The sequence below is a fragment of the Pinus tabuliformis genome, chromosome X, assembly GCF_031772625.1.
Source record: "Pinus tabuliformis cultivar Carrire ecotype Pingquan chromosome X, CPIR1, whole genome shotgun sequence".
Classification (NCBI taxonomy): Eukaryota; Viridiplantae; Streptophyta; class Pinopsida; order Pinales; family Pinaceae; genus Pinus; species Pinus tabuliformis.
In genome coordinates, this window is record NC_142308.1 from 992,649,045 (window position 1) to 992,670,129 (window position 21,085).

Below are 21,085 nucleotides of genomic sequence, written 5' to 3' on the forward strand. Positions count from 1 at the left end.
GCATCATAGTGTAGATGTGCAAACCTTCAGCGCCATAACTCACTTTGATGATTGCTATAATGCACTAGTGCTCACAATGTTCTAGATACTAAGGTGAATGCATCCCTCATGTGAGATTCCATAGGCCAGGTGAGGACCTTTCCTCTTACGAAGGAAGATATAGATAGAAGGTTCTTCTTCAATCCTGGAACATACATGAAGAAATATGGTTTCCCCATAATCCAAACAAAATGTAACAAAACCAAAACCCTTCAATGGAAAAGTAGAGTTGTCCCCAAGAATGTTATTCATATTAGTCTCCCTCTTAACCAGATTTGAGAGGACTTCATGATACGTAGAGAAATGTCTAGAGGCCCCACTCTATACTAACAAACTATCACACGAATATGGAGGAGAGGAAATAGAAAGAGCATAAATAAGAATATATTAAGATTGAGTAATAGTTGCATTATTTCCATACCTTGAATTCCTCGATCTCTTTTGAGGATTATGATCTTCTTCACAATCATCAAGAGAATCTCTTCTTCTTCTATCATATCCTCTTATTCTATCATTAAACCTATTTTTGTTGAAGCCATGATTGTTCTTGTAGTTGGACCTTGGAGCATCTCTCTTTTTCGGAGCATCTCGAACATAGTGACCATGCATGTGGAAATTGAAGCATTTAATTCTCCTTCATCTTCTTTTGGAGTCCTTTGATTTATGGGTAGCATTTCTTGAACTAGATGGTCTTCCTCTTCCTTTCCTCTGCTTTACTTGTGCAACAAATGTAGAGGGCTCTCCTTCTTCATGATTTTGAATCTTTCCTCTGGATATCATCTTATTTTCTTCTTGAGTGCATTTTCCAATGACCTCATCAAATGTAGGGAACTTGTCATTGTTGCTTATAGTAGTAATGAATGTCTCCCAAATAGGAGGAAGGCCTTGAAGTGCAACGAGTACCCACTCTCTATCAGACATAGGTTCTCCATTAGTCTGCAATTGATACTTTAGTTGGGATATCCTCATGAAATATGACTGGAAAATCTCCCCCTTATTCATTTTCATGTCCTTAAGTTGGTTCTTCAAGGAAAGAATGTGATTCAAATTATTGACCTCATACATCGTAACCAACTTATCATAGACATCCTTGGATTTCTTCAACTTTGCGATGTAAGTAAGAAAATGATCTTTCAAAGAATCAATAATTATTTTCTTTGCTTTTATCTCACCTTTCTTGTACTTGGCCTTGACAACAACAAAAGCATTTCCTGGAGGCTTAGGTACCTTTCCTTCCACATATTCCAAGACATCATTTTCATCTAAGGTCACTTCCAACCTAATCTTCCAAGTAACAAAATTAGATGAGTCGTTCAACTTCTCTGAATCCTTGAAGTATGAGGTAGACATCTTGACCAAGTCAATTAGGCTCCTTTAACTCCTTCCAAAGATGATTGCTTGTTTCTTGTCTCCTTGGGCTTATCTTCACCTCATCTCTGATCCCATGTTAATTTTCCAGGGTTCTATGCTTAGCACAATCACTTATTCCAATAAATTCAATCTTCCAATTACAATAAGCAATTGTAGATAGAACAATAATTCAAATGCAATAGAAGACAACCAAGAACAAGAATAAGAGAGACACAAGATTTGGTCAAAGACCACGGAAAAAACCCACAAGGGGGAAAACCCTTTCAAAATTATTCTTCTATTAGATTGTCATTAGATGTTCAACAGAGAGATGAAATGTTCCAATTCATTAACAATGAGTCAAAGGTCAACAACTTTGACTATCTAATTCAACTCACGAATATCCAAAAAGTCAAATCTGATCCAAAGTCAAAGTATGCAAATTTTGGTCAAAGTCAATAGCAGTAAAAGATGCCCTAACTAGTTAACATTCAACAGTCAAAGTGCCTCCAAATCATCTAGGTCAATAGTCAAGGAACTCAGCCTTTCAAACTCGGTCAAACCCAGTAAAAGCAGTCAACAAATGCTTGGTCAAAGGAGAGAGAAAACATGCAGTCAAACTTCAAAATTTTTGTGGTCAAATTTAGTCAAAGTATATAGTCAACCCAAGTCAAACTACCCATAAAAGTTTGATCCTTTGCCCAAACAATTTGGCCTTCCAAAATTGAAAATTTCCAATTCAAAACATAAAGTCAAAGTTGGTCAAATTGTCCCAATCAGAAGGTCAATGCATAAATCAATATTGTCTTCCTTCCCTTTGCACATGTGAGTTCAAACCTCCTTATTTGGGACCTGCACGAACCAATCAAATGAAGAGAGAGAAGATGAGATGATTGACGATGATTCTCCAAAGTGATGTGACACGATGTGTATTTATATTAGCCTCAGGGGATCGAATTAGCTGGTCCAGGACGACTTGTAATTTTGTGTACTTGTGGGTTTTACTTTAAAATTTACATTTTTCCTTCACCAAATTAAATTCTTACAAGGGCTAGGAGGAGCCTTTCTTGATGAGGAAGGTTGTCCAATGGAGGAAATTTCTCCTTGAGTTGTCAAATTAACACTCTGCACATTGTGGTTGCAGGCATCAAGCTTATATTCCACTTGGCTGTCAATTCCCACTCTCATAGTGTGTTTTCTCCCATCCTTCAAGGTGATGTCAAAACTCCTTTTTGTTTTCTCCATTGGATTTCCAAGATATTCGACTTTATAAATTAACATGTTGGAGATTTTTCAAGAGGTTTTCCCTTTTCACAAGATTCTAGCATCATTGAATCTTCGATTTAAAACTTTTCTTGTGTGGGTAGGGGAAGGAACCTACCTGACTTTTTCCACAAAGATCCATGCAACTGAATGTAACTTGCTTGAAGGAAGAGTTCTTGTAAACTTTAATGGAAATTTTTGGGAAATGTTTGCTAGTACCTAGGTTATTGGTAATTTGCTTTCACTTGCTTTGTTGAAAACTAGAATGGAAGGCAAAGGCTATGACACAACATTGTTGTTTATTGTATTTCTTGGAAGCATGGCTTTGGGCACAATTTTTGGATTCTTTTTAGATAAACAGAGTGGTACAAAAGCAGAGCTTAATGTTCAAGCTAGTAGTGGCTCACATTCTTCTGTTGGAGATTTACTAAAGACAACCTTTGTTCCTCTATTTGATAAAAGGATGCTATTGTTGATCCCTTTGCTTGTCTACTCAGGCCTTGAACAAGGATTTGTATGGGAAGAGTTTACAAAATATGTTGTCAACCCTGCAATTTGTATATCATGTGTTGGAGGTACTATGGTTGTTTTTTAAGTTGCTGATGCAATTTTCTCATTATTGGCTAGATGCTTGATGACTAGTTTTCTCTCCATCACCCTCATTATGTCTGGTGGTATTATATTTAAGACAATTATGCTTTTTCAACTGTGGTTGAATCAAAGCTCTGGAGTGGAGCAATAGACTTAATCAATCTACTAGGCATGGCAACGTTTTGGGGTTTAGGGGATCAATTTTTTAACACACAAATAAATGTTCTGCTTGGGCTACTTTTTCCTCATGATATAGTCTAGTGCTTGTAATAGGGGGTATGGATGACACCATCAAGAATTTGACCTTACTTCCTACTGTGAAATGGGTTCTCTGCTCCAACACATGGTCGTATTAACAAGCCTATGCTTCTATGGAGATGAGTCATCTGTGAAGTCCAAAGCCACTTGTCCTAGAACCCTGCTAAGCAGTTCCGTGAACTGAAATATCTACATATGGGATTCAGGCTTGTGGGTGCACTTGAGAACTCTGAAATCCCACAAGAAGGGTGTCAATGATCTGTCCATACACCCTTATGGAAGTTTGTTTCTGTCAAATGGAAGGGATCACAATCTTAGCCTATTTGAACTTATTAAAAGGAGGTGTACTTTTAACTAAAATTTACAACAAGAGGCCACTTCTATAAAATTTAATTCCAAGGAAGGGGACATTTATGCTATGGTTATTGAAGAGGTTGTAAGGGGGTTCAAGGGTGGAGGTAGCAGCCTTCTGGACTCCTTGTTTCAGCCTTTAATGAAGCCATCATTTGATTGAAGGGTGGAGGTAACAGATCTCTGAACTCTTGTGTTGGGCTTATTGCATTTAGTAGCTAGTGGGTGGAGGTTGTTGGACCTTCAAATTTTCTGCTTCAATCGATAGTTTTGGTCTGATCCTTTTAGCAACCTCCTCAAGCTCTAGAATTTGGCTTGGGGGTGATTAGCTGTAAGAGAGACCACAATGCAACCTAATCTAAGGTTGGGTGGAGAGTCACAGTCCCATACTCAGTTGCCCAGTCCTAATTGAGATAAGTATCTCTCACTTTTGATCAATATAATGAATTTCATGTTTATTTTATGGAGTGCAAATGATGTCATTGATGTGTGAGGTATGACCTGTGATGTGGTTGTTCATCTAGCAGTAACATGGTTACTGATATTATTCTTTTGTAATGCCTATATAATGATGTGTGTAATGGAATTCTTGTTGAAAAACTGGTTACAAACTGATACTAAACCTTGTATGTGGACCACCATGAAGACTTGTTGAATTCTAACCTAAAATACTAGACTAGGAAGTGTTCAACAACGAATTAACCACCACACACCTGAATATGTCCCCACACAATTGAAAGAACACAATTTACAAACATGAGAACTGAAACCATTAACCTTATGTGTGTATGTATGTATAGATTTCTATGTGTCAGAAGGGAATGTTGTAGTTCTTAAATTAGATATTTGTTGAATAAGTATGCTCTTGTTTGAGCTCTTGCCAAGTATGTTTGCACTGCTAAAAGAATGGTGTTAACTCCTATTTCCTATAGATTATGAGCATGGAGTCAAGCCTAGTGACTAGATAGGAAAACAAGTGTCACAGTGGTATATATAGGCTTACACACACACACATGAAATCCTATATGCTAGGTTCACAATATTGTAGGAACAATGATTACAACTATGAATTAACACTAGCTATACATGCCACAAGGATGCCTCGTAGTCATTGAAAAGGCTATCTATATTACTATATCTAATCTAAGGCTACAAGATCATTAATGCATATATACCTAGTTGTTTTTTATTTGTACTAAAATACTCACGTGAAACCCAAACAATGCAAATGGATACCATATAAAAGACAATAATCCATCTTATGTGAAAACCTAGAAATCAATATCTGACTGGGCAGGATATTGTATGTATTGTAGTATGTACAGGTTATGAGGTAGTTTAATACAATGGGGGCCTGTCACATCAAAGCTATGCATTGGATGCATGCAACATTTCTTCTTTTTGAACCAAGTCCGCTAACCTGTTACTAAAGTGTCATATCATATTTGTTTTAAGGATAACTACAATATTTGCAGACATAAAATTATGGCATATTACTCCATCAAAAGCAAATATTTTCAAAGGCAATAACCTAAACCTTATGGAAACTATGGGAAGAAAAGACTACAACCATGCATAAGAATCTTCGTTCCTTGCTCCCATAATCAACTTGCAACATGTAGAAGGTTAAACACACAAAACAAAAGGTGCAATTAGGAGTAAAGATTTTCAACAACCAAGTGACATGATGATAATTGATAAAAGTGAGAACACATCAACTTACAAAAGTATTGTAATTACAAAGGAACTTCAAGATATTGAAAGTGCCACAGGTGCACAAGGCATATTATAAAAGTATCTTAGAAGTAAATGCACATTCGATAGTGTTGAAAACTTGAAATACAAGAATACTAAATCTCCAAATGAAAAAGAGCCTAAGTTCTGAAATACCAATGTGCCTCACTATTGAAGTACTTAAGTGCCCACTAGTTAGAATGCGAAGGCAACAATGAGTGAAAGTGCAAAACAACAAAGTGCCAAAGTGGTAAGTTACACACACCAAAAACTTTACCAATAATAGAGTTGGCTTTGGGGTGCAAGTCTTCGAGTTAACATTCTCTTGCACTTTGGTACTAACATCACTTATAGGTGTGCTTTGTACTATGTAGGTCATGATGCCTTCTTAAATGCAAGCCTAGTAAGTGACAATGGTATATTCCTTGTTGAGGATTTTGTTCCAATGTTTCCACATTAATATGACTACTATCTAGAGTTACCAAAATCAATTCTTGGCATACTCACACCAAAATCTCATTGGAGCCAAAAATCACCAATCCAAATCAGATTCCCAAGAATTTGTGGTTTGCTTCAATGTATCCATTTCCAATTTAGGGATCCATTCTTTTTGGTTGTAAGAGAGTGGATAGGGTTTAATGAAAGTCATTGTTTTATATTCCTGTTAACATTTAACAATTGCATTTAGAAAAACACCTTAGGTGCCTTATTTACTCTTTACTAAACCACTCTCACTCTTCAATACTATATATGTTTGTTGTGTAAGACTCTTTCATTAATGTTCACAGAAGTTGACATATTGGAAATTAGTTTTTTGTTTTTGTTTTTTTTTTCATCCATAATCTTCTACCTTTAGACATGCCATGTTTACAATTCAATGATTAGGGAGATTATGCTTGGCAATAACGAATGACTCCTAACTTGTTTATATACATCTAATACAATTGAGAAACTAGATGATACAAAATGTTGGCTTATCTGATGAATTTATGCAATCCCTATAGGAAACATTTCCTAATTGTGCTAGCCTTAACCAAACAAGTAAAAGAGAGAATATGAAAATGACAACTATAGTGGTAAATAACATAACTTGTAGAGTAAGTTAATCTCTAGTAGCTTTTATTCTGCAAAAAATAGTCTAGTCATCTTTTAGAGCATAAATATTCAAAGGAACAATAAGATTTCTAACTTCATTGAAAAAATCACAATAAAAAACCTTTAGTTGCACACTTGTTTCTAATTCCCCCAACTCTAAAATCAGAAATCTACATCCATCCAATGTGGGCTAGCTGATTGCAACTTTTTAATAATTACAAAAAAACAAATTATTTAAGTTGGTTAGCCCTCAATAAAAGCTAATCATATGCTCTTTATTCATGTAATTGTTAGCCAATTTTAGCACCTTTTCAATGTAGGTCAACTATTTGAAGTCTAGTCATCTTTGGGTTGGGTTAGCATAGTAACCACCTTTGGCTAGACAAGGGAGTGTGTTACAAACTCTTTACAAATCATACATTATAGTGGCTCATTTGTCTGAATTCATTTTGTCCCAAAGTGGACTTTATTACGACTCTATTTAACAAAACAAGCCTATAAAAATCATCAATGTATTATAAATATAAAAGAATCTTAGGCTCCACCAAATAAAATGGAGCTTTAACATCTGTGATTCATGATAAAATGTAATCTCCCTACACTTATTATAAGTCCTAAGAGATTCATAATTTTTTTTGAACGTGGCTCACGGACTCTGGAGATTGATGACCACTATGTCCACATAAATGCTATTCTAGACAAATCCACTCGAAGGGATCACTTCCTGCTAGCTCAACCATGGAGCCTAACCCCGAGAGTGTCGAGGATAATTGAACTCATGACCTCTCAATAACAAGGTGCTTTAACAACCCAAGAGATTCATATTAGAACAAACTTGATGAAAATTTAAGGTGTTTTAAGTGAAGACATTTGGACATTTAACAACAAGGAACATAACATGTATGATTAGACCTGCCAACCCGATTGGCCAGAGCTTGAATTGTAACTAAATTTATTGATGAGTTTATGCTTCAATCTTTCAATTTCAGATTAATCAAATAGTATTCTTCAGTTAAAATATTAAGAATAAAATTCTAAATATACCTTTGAGATTATGTAAATCACTTGCTTGACATCTTGAAAATTGAACTTTTAATAATGTATCTAAGGACACAAACCATTTTCACCATGCCTTAAGCGCCCACCAAGCAACCTTATAATCTTATCTTATTTCCTTTTTAAAGCAGTAGCAAATGTGACTATACTCATACACCTACAATATAGAGAAAATATCATATATAAAATTATTAAATAAATTAAGTTGTTAGAAACCATAAAGTTCAAATAAAGTTTTAATTTATTTATGTTTTGAAAATTGAGAATGGAAATATTTAGCACTATGAAGACTAATGTGAGTCACTTAGTATAAAATTGGTTAGTGATAGATCATAGTTCTTACAATAAAATGATAAAAACCCACTCTCCTTCTTCTATGTCTCATTGGTCTTTAGATGGCAAAATCCTTGGTATACAAGAGATTGATAGGATTATAAAGATCTTGCACCATGTCACTTGATAATTATGTGTTATTATAATAAACATTATTCAATCATTTAATTATAATGTGTGTAGTCTAAGTTAGACATGAAATGATTTTTTTAAGATCATTTTTCCTAGTTAATTCTAAACAAAATTTGAGATTATTAAAAATTTGATTTTAAGTTGCTTAATCTATAAAATCTGAGTGTCTCATAAAATTTGCAAAGTGCCAAATCTTTTTATGCATTCAAAAATATATTTTAAACAACAAACTTTTTTTTGAAATTCTATTAGAAGATTCACCATTCTAAACTATTTCGTTAAACTACAACATTATAATACAAGTTGAAAACATTATTCAATTTCATAATTTTAATGTAACTTAAAATGATTCAGAATCCTTCACAACAGTCATAGTGTCATCCCCAAGCTTTGATGACAAGTCAGACAGTTGTTAAGCCATGTGGTCGAGTTAGTGATGTTATTATTGTTAAGTATGGGTTAAAAAAAATCCATAACGGTCATATTTTTAAAAAGCCATATATATATATAAAATAAAAATAAAATATGATCACCCGCGCTCTTCATTCATTGTGAATTTAAAAACTCTTTTGAATTTGGTAGGGGAGGGTTTGGCCGGAAGAGGTTTCGTCTGAACCTGATGCGATGTGATGAACCCAGAGCAGAGCAGAGGCTTTCGTTGTTTGTCTATGGGCGAGCAGAGTGTGATTTTGCCTGTGTTTTTCGGTTTTTGTTGGGTTGTTTTAATTTTTTTAAATATTTTTTTTAGCGGTTGCCACCGTTCTCTAGTTAAAACTTCTTGTTGCTGCCATAGATTTTATTTTTTATTTTTTTGGTTCTGCCTCTTTTGAAATAATTTTTCTGTTCTTCTGCATTTTATTTCAAGCATGGCCATGCTATTTTTGGGTTTGATATATTGTTTTTCTTTTCTGTTTGTTTACCAATTTTTCCATGGTTTTATTCCTTTGAATTTAATGGATGTGAAAACGAAGGCTGCCAAAAATAGCCCAGCCTGCACAGGTGAAGGTAAGTATGCATAGGGTCATTTATTTCCTTTTTGTGAATTCGTGAATTGTGGTCGCTGACATCAAATCTTGTCTGATGTGCTATAATTGTAGGATCTGGCTGACCTAATGAAATCCGGCCAGAGTTGAGGAGCGAGATGGAGAAATAGCAACTGCGATGGCAAGGAAAACGAATTATCTCTGGAGGCACCTCTTACCTAATGCCAGTGGGAAACTACTAATGAAGCTTACAGGTGTTAAGGTATGAAATGGTATACAAGCCCTGCATGAAAATCACTGTATATAATTATTATTATTTAAACCTGTGGATGGGGATTCTCAGAATTGGTGGAACAGGGGCTTAAACAGCGTCAAACGGCAAGAGTGGATGAGCGAGATGGAGGCGCCTTTGACCTAATGCCGCAAGCTCAAAGAAGACGGCCAAACCATTTACAATTCGAGGCCCTCAAGATTCCAGTTACGAACTCAATTTCGACGACGGGAATCGGAAAGATGATGATTATCAGGGCCAGGGTTTGTCCTTGTCTGCCGTGAACCATGGGAAGTCTGCGGGCGCGCAAACCCTAGAAAAGCACTAAAAGACATACGAAACCTGGAAATAATGTTCTGCATTTTTTAAAATAATTTTTGCTGTTCTTCTGCATTTTAAGCATAGCCTATTGTGGGTTTGATATCTTGTCTTTCTTTTCTGTTTGTTTACCAAATTTTTCATAGATTTGAGTTTAATGGATGTGAAAACTGCTGCCCAAAATAGCCCAGCCGGCACAGGTGAAGTAGGTATGCTTATGTTAATTTATTTAATTTTTGGGGAATTTGTGAACTGTGGTTGTTGACATCAAATCTTGTATGATGTGCTATAATTGTAGGATATGGCCGACCTGATGAAATCCGGTCGTTGGATTCTTTCGCTTTCATGGTGAAGCAGCACTGCAACTGCGATGACAAGGAAAAATAATTATCATCTGGAGGTACCTTTTTACTAACGCCAATGGAAAACTACTAACGGAGCTTGCGGGTGCCAAGGTATGAAGCGTTATACAAGCCTACATGAAAATCACTGTATGTTATTATTTAAACTTGTGGTTAATCATGATAATGGTGAACAGGCGACCACCGCTATGACATTCAGAATGATGGCACACGCAAATATGTGGAGGAGGTGGAACTTTTCCCACTCGTTCGTAGGTGCATTTTTATTCCTTCTCACATTTTTAGATTAGCATTCTTTTTTTTCTATAATGATTCCTTCCTTACTTGAAACTCCCTACAAGAACCCTTGATCCAACTCCTCTCTCTTTACGCAATCTGGCTCCTATTTCTCCATATTTCCTTGTTGCAAATTTGAGCCCCTATTATTTAGGAATTTCTCCCTAAATCCTAGCACACAACTAGCACACATCACAAAGAAATTCTCTCTCAAACTGTGTATAGGCTTCTCCTTACACACTTTGCTTGCAAGAACTCTTTCTCACACAAACTCGTGCTCAACATTATGATACAATGATGTGCCTTTGTCCTTCTTTTAAGCCTTTTGACTCATGCTATAACTGGCAAGTTAATTTTTAGAACTCAGACTTGTGATTGAGTTGTTAACTGAGTCGAACTAACTCTTCTAGCTCGTCCTTGCCTCAATTAGACATTGAGACTCTCACTCGTCACTGAGCCTCCAATTTCTTCGCATGAGTTAACTGCTCCATGAACTCGTCCTTGAACTTATGCATGCTAAAGAAGGACTGATCGAGGTTTTTCGTGACTAAGGCACAAGTCAAGAAGACCTTTCTCATACTATTTTCAGCATATCTTCTTAGCGAGGAGGGGATTCTATACGACTTCCAATTTATCTCTGAAATGGACAAAACTGCTTCTTGTTAATGCCTTGTTCAAGATATCCGCTGTCTACTCCTGTTGGAATGTATGGTAGCTTTACTATCCCTTTCTGCACACAATTTCTGAGATGATGATACCTGATCTCGATATGCTTTGAGCGATAATGAAACACTGGGTTCTTAGAGAGCTTGATACAACTCTGATTATTACAGTGTATCACATTAGGCTCCATCCTCTATTTGAAAAGTCCCACGAGCAACTTCCTCATCCAAATAGTTTCGCATGCTGCCAAACTGACAACCATGTACTCGACCTTTATTGAATTGAGTCTAATTGATCTCTGCTTCCTGCTATACTAGGAAACAATTGCTGACGCAGTGTTGAAGAAGCCACTTGAAGTACTCTTTCGATCTATGGATCACCCTACCCAATATGCATATGTGAAGCTCTTAAGTCTCACTCCATCAACCTATTTGTACCATAATCCATAATCTGTTGTGCCTCTGGGACACCTCAAAAACATGCTTCACAGAAACCCAGTGAACTCTAGTCGGTTCCATCATGAACTGACACAATTAGTTGACTACAAAACAAATATTAGGTCGTGTGTTGACCAAGTACATCAATGACCCGATGAGTTGCTTGTATATTGTAGCTTCCACTCGCTCTGCTCTACTAGCATCCACCTTTCTCCAGTTGGTGACTAGAGGTATGGTCATGGGATTACAATCCTGCATATGCAATCTTTGGAGGATCTCTGTAGTGTACTTCCCTTGTCCCATGAAGATCTCACCATCACCTTGCCAAATCTCCAAGCTAAGGAAATAGTGCATAAGCCCCATATCCTTCATCTCAAACTCCCTTGCAAGGTCCTCCTTGCAATCCTGGATCAAGTTGTTTGATCTAGTCAATATAAGGTTGTCAACATAGAGCACTAGTGTTAAAGAGTGCAACTAGGGCTAATTCCCCATTCTAGAAGTCCCTCCTTCGATGGCTCATCCCTTCATTGGATCGCCCTTGATGGCACTCTTCTTCACCCCAAAAAATAGATATTTTGAGCACCTACAAATGCCTGATTTTCAAGTCAGCTCGGGTTTGCCCATCTTCAAGTCGGCCCAGTGATGAAGAGACATGACTTTTCACCCCACACCAACCACTATAAATATAAGTCAAGACCTCATTTTGGCACATTCATTCACAACACATTCTCTCCCATCTTCTGATTGGTTCGTACACCTTCTGAGGCAACTCTATCTTCCACATGTGCGAAGGGTTCCTTGGCTGTTCTGTTTTTCTTGCGTTGACTTTTTTGCAGCAAACTTTGACCAACATTGATCGAGGACTTTCTAAGGTGATTTGATTGTGTTTTGACTTGGAAAGGTTTTGTTTTGGCAAGCTACATTCATTGGCACAAAAATCAAGGAATTATGGGCATGTTGACCAACATTGGTTGTAGGTTGGATTGTTGACTTTGACTGCAAAATGTTAGCTGGTTTTTCAACTCTGTTTTGGGCTGACTTTGACCTGTTGAAGAGGCTGAGTTCTTGGTTGGTTTGACTGAATTGTTTGGAGGTTGTTTGAACATAGTTTGACCATTGTTGACTGGACTGGTTAGGGCAAGTTGATTGTTGTTGATAGACTTCATAATTGCAGATTTGACAGAGACAAATTTGGATCAGATTGGGCTCCTTGTTTTGGGCATTGTTTCTGGTTGGTCATCTTTCTTTCGATAATCAAAGTTTTGACTTTGACTTTGTCATCATTGTACAAATTGGATTTTCTCTCTCTGCTGGACATTTGATATTTATCAATAAGAAGGATTGGTTGGGTTTTCCCCCTTGTGGGGTTTTTCCATGGCATTAGCTTATATATCTATGTTCATTGTCTTGGCTTGTCTTCTTGTGCATTATTGTTGATGTTCTATCTACAATTATTGTCAATAATGAACTATTGTTGAAGTTTGATGTGATTTCTATTGGAATCTAAAGTGAAATTGTTACTAGGCTAATAAGATATTGAAGTAATTATTGCAAGCATAGAACATACCATAAAACTTAACAACTAGAATGAGTAGAAGCCCTCCAACCATGATGTAGTATAGGTTGGCATCCGCCTCACTCTTAGTGAAGCCCAATCCTCAAAGGTAGCTGTCAACACGAGAGTCATGCTCTCAGAGCTTACTTGAGCCTATAAAGAGTTCTCTTTAGCTTACACATGTCTCTCTACTGAGTTGTTCAAACCCCCTCTAGTTGCTCCATATAAATCTCCTCCTCAACTACTCCGTTGAGGAATGTTGTCTTCACGTCCATCTGGTGGATCTTCCACCATGTTGCCACACAATCTAGCAGGGGTCCTAGGAGGGGTACCTAAGGAACAACTACTAGACCAAATGACAACAATGGGACAAAGACCCACTGTCACCTCAGTCAGTGTCCCCTGCTCTTTACAGACTCTCACTGATGGGAGGAGTCCCGGTATGAGGGGAAATCACTATTAATGAGGAAATCGATGACTAGGTATGATGTGATTTCCAAGGTCCATTCAAAGGAGAGGCTCAAATAAAGGTTTGATGCTTCCAGAGAAGCAAAGGGCTCTCCAAGAAAGACCTATGAGGAGACTTAGACCTAGGGCTTATGATATCCAATAATGACAAGGAGACCTAAGGTCAAGGCTCCAAAGATGATTAGGACTACTAAAGAAGCTTTGAATGATGCTTATATGCCTTTAAATAGACCTTTGCTATCCTTGAGAAGCCTAGAGTGGGACCACACAAGACCTAGGGTTTATGTATAATCTCGAGAGAAGACTCTTCAAAATGTTTTCGAGGCCATGTTGGGATGGAGAAAGGGTTTGAATGATTTATTCCACCAAATACTATGTGGCAAAACCATCAAGAAAACCAACACACCTAAATATTCAACATGGGAGGAGTCTTCGTATGAGGGGAAATCACTATTAATGAGGAAATTGGTGACTAGATATGATGTGATTTCCAAGGTCCATTCAAAGGAGAGGCTCAAATAAAGGTTCTATGCTTCCAAAGAAGCAAAGGGCTATCCAAGAAATACTTATGAGGAGACCTAGACCTAGGGTTTATGATATCCAATAATGACAAGGGGTTCCTAAGAGGGCAACTGCTAGGTTAAGGGCAATGGTGGAGGCTTAGCCCACTATCACCACAGATAAGTCTCCCTGCTCTTTACATACTTTCATCGATGGGAGGAGTCCCGATAGTGTAGGGATCACTTTGTAAAGTATATGTCAATGGATAGGTGGAAAGTGACCCTGGAAACCCTTTCCCAAGGATGGAGTGAAGAATGGAACTTGCTTGCTCTTCAAGCAAGGGACTTGGTCCTCCAGGGGTAAGGGGTGAGCATTGGAGGGTTGAGGGAGAAGTAATAGGCTTATATACGAGGTTCTCAATCCCTATAATCCTTGGGACACTTGGATTCCCAAATGGTCCTTGACAAATAATCTTTATTGAGAAGTGGGACCAACCGAGGCCAAGTGGGCCCAGTCTAGGTTCGGGGATGGAATGTAGCAACCAATGATGTTCCTATTCTGGACAAGAGGAAAGGAAAGGACCAAACAAGAATATTCACTTCAAAAGGTTGAATTGGTCCTGTTGAGGTCTAGCCTTAGGGATGCCTAGGCAAAATTCGATCCTAGAGCTAGGGTTTGGGATTCCTGGGGAGATTCCACCGTTAGAATTGCCTCAAATTTGGAGGAGAGGGAGGGGACCCACCAACGCAGTAGCCTGTAGGAGATTGAAGTTTTTCCCTGGGTCAGTTCCCGGGAAATTGATGTCCTAGAGGACCTTTGAGGGCTAGACCTAGGAAAAAGTGGTAAAAGGTGAAAAGGTGAAGGAGATGACCTCTCTTTTTAGGGACCAATGCCTAATTCACTTGGGGATATGGAGTCAAGGATGATGATGAGTAAGAACTTGGGTTCTTGATCAAGGAGGCCCAGAAAGTCAATTTCATCCAATGTTGAGAGAGAAAAGAAAAGTGACCTTCAAGCATTTATACTTCAAAGCAAATGATGCAAGATTATCGAGACAAATAATCTCTCAGACATTTCATTCATATAACATTGGCCCATACATTAAATTAGCTAGAACATGCTCAATTCCACATTTCACTCATGCAACAACTAACCCTAATTTTAGCAGTATGCAGCAACAAGAATAATAACATCAAAATTTACTTACAACGTTATAGAGTATATCCAACCAACATTTTGTTTACAAGACAAAGCTCCAAGACAAGATAAATAGCCCAAAACCATCTCCGAAAAATATCCTCCAAGGAAAAAAAATGTGAAGTTCTCTATATTAGAGAGATCCCAAGTCAAGTGATGATCCAATTGAATGTATCTAACATCAATATATAACCTCCTAAGGAGTTTGAATTGGCCTATGGGCCTACATTAGACCATAATGATAAAATAATGTGCAAATAATAACCCTTATTGGTTATAAGCCCACCAAACTAGCTCACCAATGTAAAAATAAGCCTCACAAGGGGCCGAATAATAGTATGTACATGTTGTAGGGCCATCCAAAGGCTCAATAGTATCCTGAAGTGCCATATTCAGGAATAAATTCCTCGGAATATGATGGACAAGGGGGTGGCCCCTTGCTCTCCAAGTAGTAGACCCGTCGTGCTCCCAGTTGGTCTGAGGGCACATCAATGACCCCATGGGTCTCCATATGAATCGAAGATGCCTGTAGATCCTCTATAATGGTCCAAGTGGTGGAATGAATGCTTCCATGACATTGTATAAGTGTTGGGACACCTGCTAAGAGTGTGGGGCTCTTGTGGGGGCCTGCTGGGCATATTGTACCAAGCATATCATTCCACCATCCCAAAAGTGGATCACTAGTAGTCTTTGAACATCCATGAAGATCTGTGGAGTGTTGTCTGCTGATGTGGAGGCTCATGGCTCTTTATGCACACCCTACATGTGCCAATGTAGATCTATGGGGGTCAGGATCCCATATAGGAAAACCAAACCCAAATGGAAACCACCTGCAATTCTGCATAATGTCCCCTGGGCTTCCAATACAACCAGTCATTAAAATAATCAGGTAAAAGAGCTTACAAATCATGAATAATAAAGTGGGCACTTCATAATGGCATGCCCTTCTGTAGTGGGCTTTGGCATGTGCTAGTGTCTCCAAGCTCCAAAGGGCGTTAGCCAAGTACCTTATTAGGTGGTTTCAGCCCTTAGAGGGAATAATATGTCCAAGATACATCCCTCTAATGGGGGTGGCAAGTGGCAAATAAGTGAGATGGAATAGGGAATGAGAAGGGCAATCCCGACCCACATAATGGGGCACAGGGGTAGCTAGATAAGAGGAAGCACACACCTGTGTATGTAATGTATAGGAGGGAGCAGTCATGGTACATGAGGTGCCCCAACCTTGATCTTACCTTTTTCCTTTTTCCTTTTATGGACTTTCTTTAATTAACTGCTCGATGCTCAAAGGACAAGAGCATGATGTGTAAGATATAGTAGTGATTACCCCCTTTAAGGTAAGGCGGTTCATAACCCTCCGGGGATTGGGACAATCATGGGTTTTGAATGATAAAAGAGGCTCATCTAGGGCCTATGGAACCAGGGTGATGGCCATGGATTGGGGTAGAGCTCATGTATTGGCTTTTTCCCACATGCTAATTATTTTTGTCCTGACCATATTTTGCATTTAGTGGCACAATTTCTTGTTAAATGTGGCCTATTATTCCTTTTCTTCTTTTTTTAGTTATTTCAACCTCGAGGGCATCATTGTAGGCCTGCCTAACCCAAGGTGGGGGAAAGGCTATAGGGAGGTTAGCCCTATGTGGACTCAAAATGGTAATTTGGGCCTAGGTGGGAGAGATGATGAATGGGGTATAATGAGCGGGAAGGGAGTAATGTATGTGGGTAAAGGAGCGAGACCACACACCCAAATTAAGGGTTTCCCAAGTAGTACCACCATAGAACCAAATGGTCAATAAAGGAGATCTCACGGGACTAAGATACAAGGGTAATAACCAAAAGATATCAAGGAGACAAGAGTACAAACTAAGCCCACTCTTTTTTGCTAAATCCCCCCATCAATCCATACCCAGAAGTATCTATTATAAATAAAACCAATACTCATTTATCAAATGACAAGACATAGCCCTTTAGATTTGGGAGGCCCAACTTCAAACATACGATCAATACAGGTGGGTGAGGGACCACATGGCTGACTCAGGTGGCACAAGGAGCTAGCAAGAGGCTTGAAGGGGCTGTTGGCTGCTGTCTGAGGCTCATTTTGGAGAAATTTTTTCTCTTGGGGATATCACCCACAAAATAGTGGGTAACAGGATGGAGAAAGGGTTTGAATGATTTATTCCACCGAATACTATGTGCCAAAACCCTCAAGAAATCCAACACACCTAAATGTTCAAGATGGGCTTCAAAGTTGGAGCAAGGGCTTGAGATTTCTCAAGAATGAACGTAAAAATTGCATGAAACCTGGAGGATCACTAGAGGAGACACTAGCGCAGTAGCCTATCCAAGCGGATTTGAAAAATTTCTCCCCTATTGAATTTTGCAGGAAGCCCTAGCTAGGTTGTCTAGGTTTGGAGGCTGAAAAATTTGGAGGAGAAAAAGAGGAGGGAAGAAGGGGTGATCACCAAATTTACTCGGATTAGTGCCTTGTCCTTGGGCTATGGAGTTTACGTGATTCGAAATTTGGTCGAAATTGTCTTCAAGGAGGCTAGAAAATGATGCCCTAGCAAGCACCCTCTAGCATTTACACAACCAAGATTTATGGATTTTCATGGAAAGAAAACAAGTTCTACTCCACTAGGAACATTCATCTACTTGTTATCAATGAGTAACATGTACAAATTTGCAATCTAACAATCCTTGATAATGATATTAAATAATTAGGTGACAAGAGAAAGAGCTAGTTACAAAATTTCCACACATTAGACATTTTCCACGTAAAAATCTTCAACAAGATTACTTACAAGACAACAAGAGATATATCTAATCCAAGATCAAGAAGATGACTCCAAGAGAGAACGAAATTTCAGCTCCAAAAATATCGAAATGCATCAAGAGATCTCCAATAGACAACCAAGAAAGAAGTGTGAAATTCTCAAGAAGAGATATCTAAGTCAAGTGATTATGTCCAAATACAAATGAGGTCTCTTTAATTTATATGAGCCTCTCACAAGTTTGAATTGGTTTAATTAGCTTAATTAAGCCCCTAATAATATTTTAATGTGCAAATAACAACCTTTTTGGTGACAAGCCCACCAAATAGCTACAAAAGTGAATGTTAAGCCATTCCAAGAGGGCCGAAAATGGTACAATAATGTTGAAAGAGGGACATGGAAGGCCTAATAGACTCCTCAAGTGTCATGATGAGTGATGAGGCTCCATAAACAATGGTTAAGGGGGTGGCCCCTTGATCTCCAAGCAAAACATGAAGTGGTTCTCCAAGGTGCCTCTTGGGCACAAGTAATGGTCTCATGGGTCTCCAACTGGATCAAACATGTTGATGCTCCATCAATAAGGGCTAGAATGATGACATATGCCCTCCCATGTCTCTTCAAATGAGACAAAACCCCATCTGGGCCTTGGATCAGTTGCCAAGTGTCAGATGCAAATGTGTGGTCAACTGGGCAATGTGGTCCAAGTGCATCATCATCTCTGTATGGCTGGGGCACGAACAAGCAATGTGTGGTGCTGAAGAAGCCCATGGCATGGCAATCAATGCTTTGTTGTGGTGGAGGCCCATGGCTCTCAACGCTCACCCTACAAGTGCCATTATGACCCTATGGAGGGCTTGGACTCTGTATAGGGAGACCAAGTCCAAAATGGAGACCCACCTGCAATCCTATATAAGATCCAATGTGTCTCCTCGCCTTCCAATACAACAATCCATTAGTGAAATTGAGTAAATAAGCTTGCTAACCAAGGGCATAAGTGGACACTTCATAGTGGCATGCCCTTCCAAATTGGCTTTAAAATGTACATGTCTTACCAACCTCGACAAGAGAGGTTAATAAAGGACTAGATTAAGTGGTTTCAACCTCTAAGGGAGTGACAGGTCCATGGTACACCCATCAGGTTATGTGAAATAATGATGGAACAAAGTGGGGACAAAGGGAAGGCTCCAAGCCACATGCCATAGTACAAGGGTAGTTATGATGAAGGAGTTCCACACATTGGATATATGGATGTAGGAGGGAGTAATCGTGATACATGAATTCCCCCCACCTTTGTTTTTCCACCCTTCTTCATATGCCTTTTTCCTTTTATTGATTTTTCTTTCTTTTACTGCTTGGGGCTCCAGGGGATGAGAGCATGATATGTATAATAAAGAAGTGATCACCCCCTTAAGGTTGGGCAATCCATTGCCCACCAGGGGTTGGGACAGTCACGGGTTCTTTAATGATGCAGGGGGCACTCATAGGGGCCCTAGGAACCAGGGTGATGGCCATAATGATGGGGGTAGGGCTCATGTTTGGATTTTTCCCAGGTGCTAAATTTTTATGTCTCAACCATCTTGTGCATTTTGTGGTACGTTTCCTGTTGCAAGTGGCCAAATTATGCTTTTAACTTTCTTTTTAGCTGCATCAACCTTTGGGGCATCGTTCTAGGCTCGACCTAAAGTGTGGACAAGGGGAGGGGAGGCTAACACCTTATGGACCCAATGGATAAATATGGACTCGAACAAGAAACATGTGAGAAAGGGGTTTATAATAAGCAGAGGGGAGTGAGATGTATGGTGTTGGGAAGCGAGACCACGCAACCAAAATCAAGGTTTTTATGTAGTGCCAATCCTAAAACTAGTAGCTAATAGAGGAAATCCTATGGGAGTGTGATACAAGATTAACCACCAAGTTGGGACATAGGAACAAGCGTACAATTCAAGCCCATTATTTCCACCAAATTGCCCCACTAATCCATGTCAACATGTGCCCAAGAAAAACAAGCATAAACACCCAATTACATAGTGAAAAGCCATACCTTTGGGTTTGGAAGGCCCACCTTCAAACATATGATCATAACAAATGGGCAAGGGCACATAATGGCTAGCTCAGGTGGCAGAGGATGCTGGCCACTGGGCGAAGACAAATCTAGGAGAAAAATTATCCTATAGGGGTCACCCACTGGTGGTGGGTAACACACCCCATTTGTGCTGTAGGTGCCTGGATAACACACCTCATTTGTGCTGTAGGTGCCTGGATAGTCTTGATGGATGAATACCGTGCTATCAGGGCAAAGATCTCACCATAGTCTATGCCCTCAATCTATGAGAAGCCTTTGGCCACAAACCTGACCTTGTACTTCTCCACACTCCCATTTACTCCATGCTTCACCTTGTACACCTAGCGTGAGCCTACTACCGATTTTCCCTCAAGTCATGGCACAATCTCCTAGAGATCGTTTTTCATGATGGAGGAATATTCCTCCACCATGACATCCTACCAAACCTGCTAAGAAGCTGCCTCCTTATAACTAGAAGGCTTAGTGTCCACTGCCCTTGTCATTAATGCCATATATCAGCGTCCAACATCCTTGTCATTAATGCCATATATCAGTGTCCACCGCCCTTGTCATCAATGCCATATATCCTATGTACCTCTATGGCTGCTTCCTCTGCTTGAAAATGGTGCTAGGAGCTTCAACTTGCTCCTGGGCCTCTTGAATCAACTTCTCGGCCCACTTGGCTTTCTTCCTCCCTGTGCTAGGAGTCTAATTGAGTAGCTGTCTAGTCTCGTCATGGTCTCTTGAATCTTCTCCTCATCATCCTACTTTGCATCCTGTTGTGGATCCTGCTATTGTGAGCCTCTTGCCACTGGCTAAGACTCAATCTGTGATCCTGATTGAGGCTCCTCCTTGTTGGAAAATCAAGGTATTTGTAGATTAATATTGATTCTCCTTTACTTGATAATTAATTGTGATATTTGTTGGTATTTTATTAATTCGTTTTTACTTTTTCATCATGCAATTATCAAAAACATGAAGATTACAAAAACACGAAGGACACAAGATATAGGCTC

General features: G+C 38.9%; 1 pseudogene; it reads left to right on the forward strand.

Moving 5' to 3' along the window:
* The first annotated feature begins 2,668 nt into the window (after window positions 1-2,668).
* Window positions 2,669-3,504, forward strand: LOC149143062 (UNC93-like protein 3 pseudogene; annotated as a pseudogene).
* The last annotated feature ends 17,581 nt before the right edge of the window (window positions 3,505-21,085 follow it).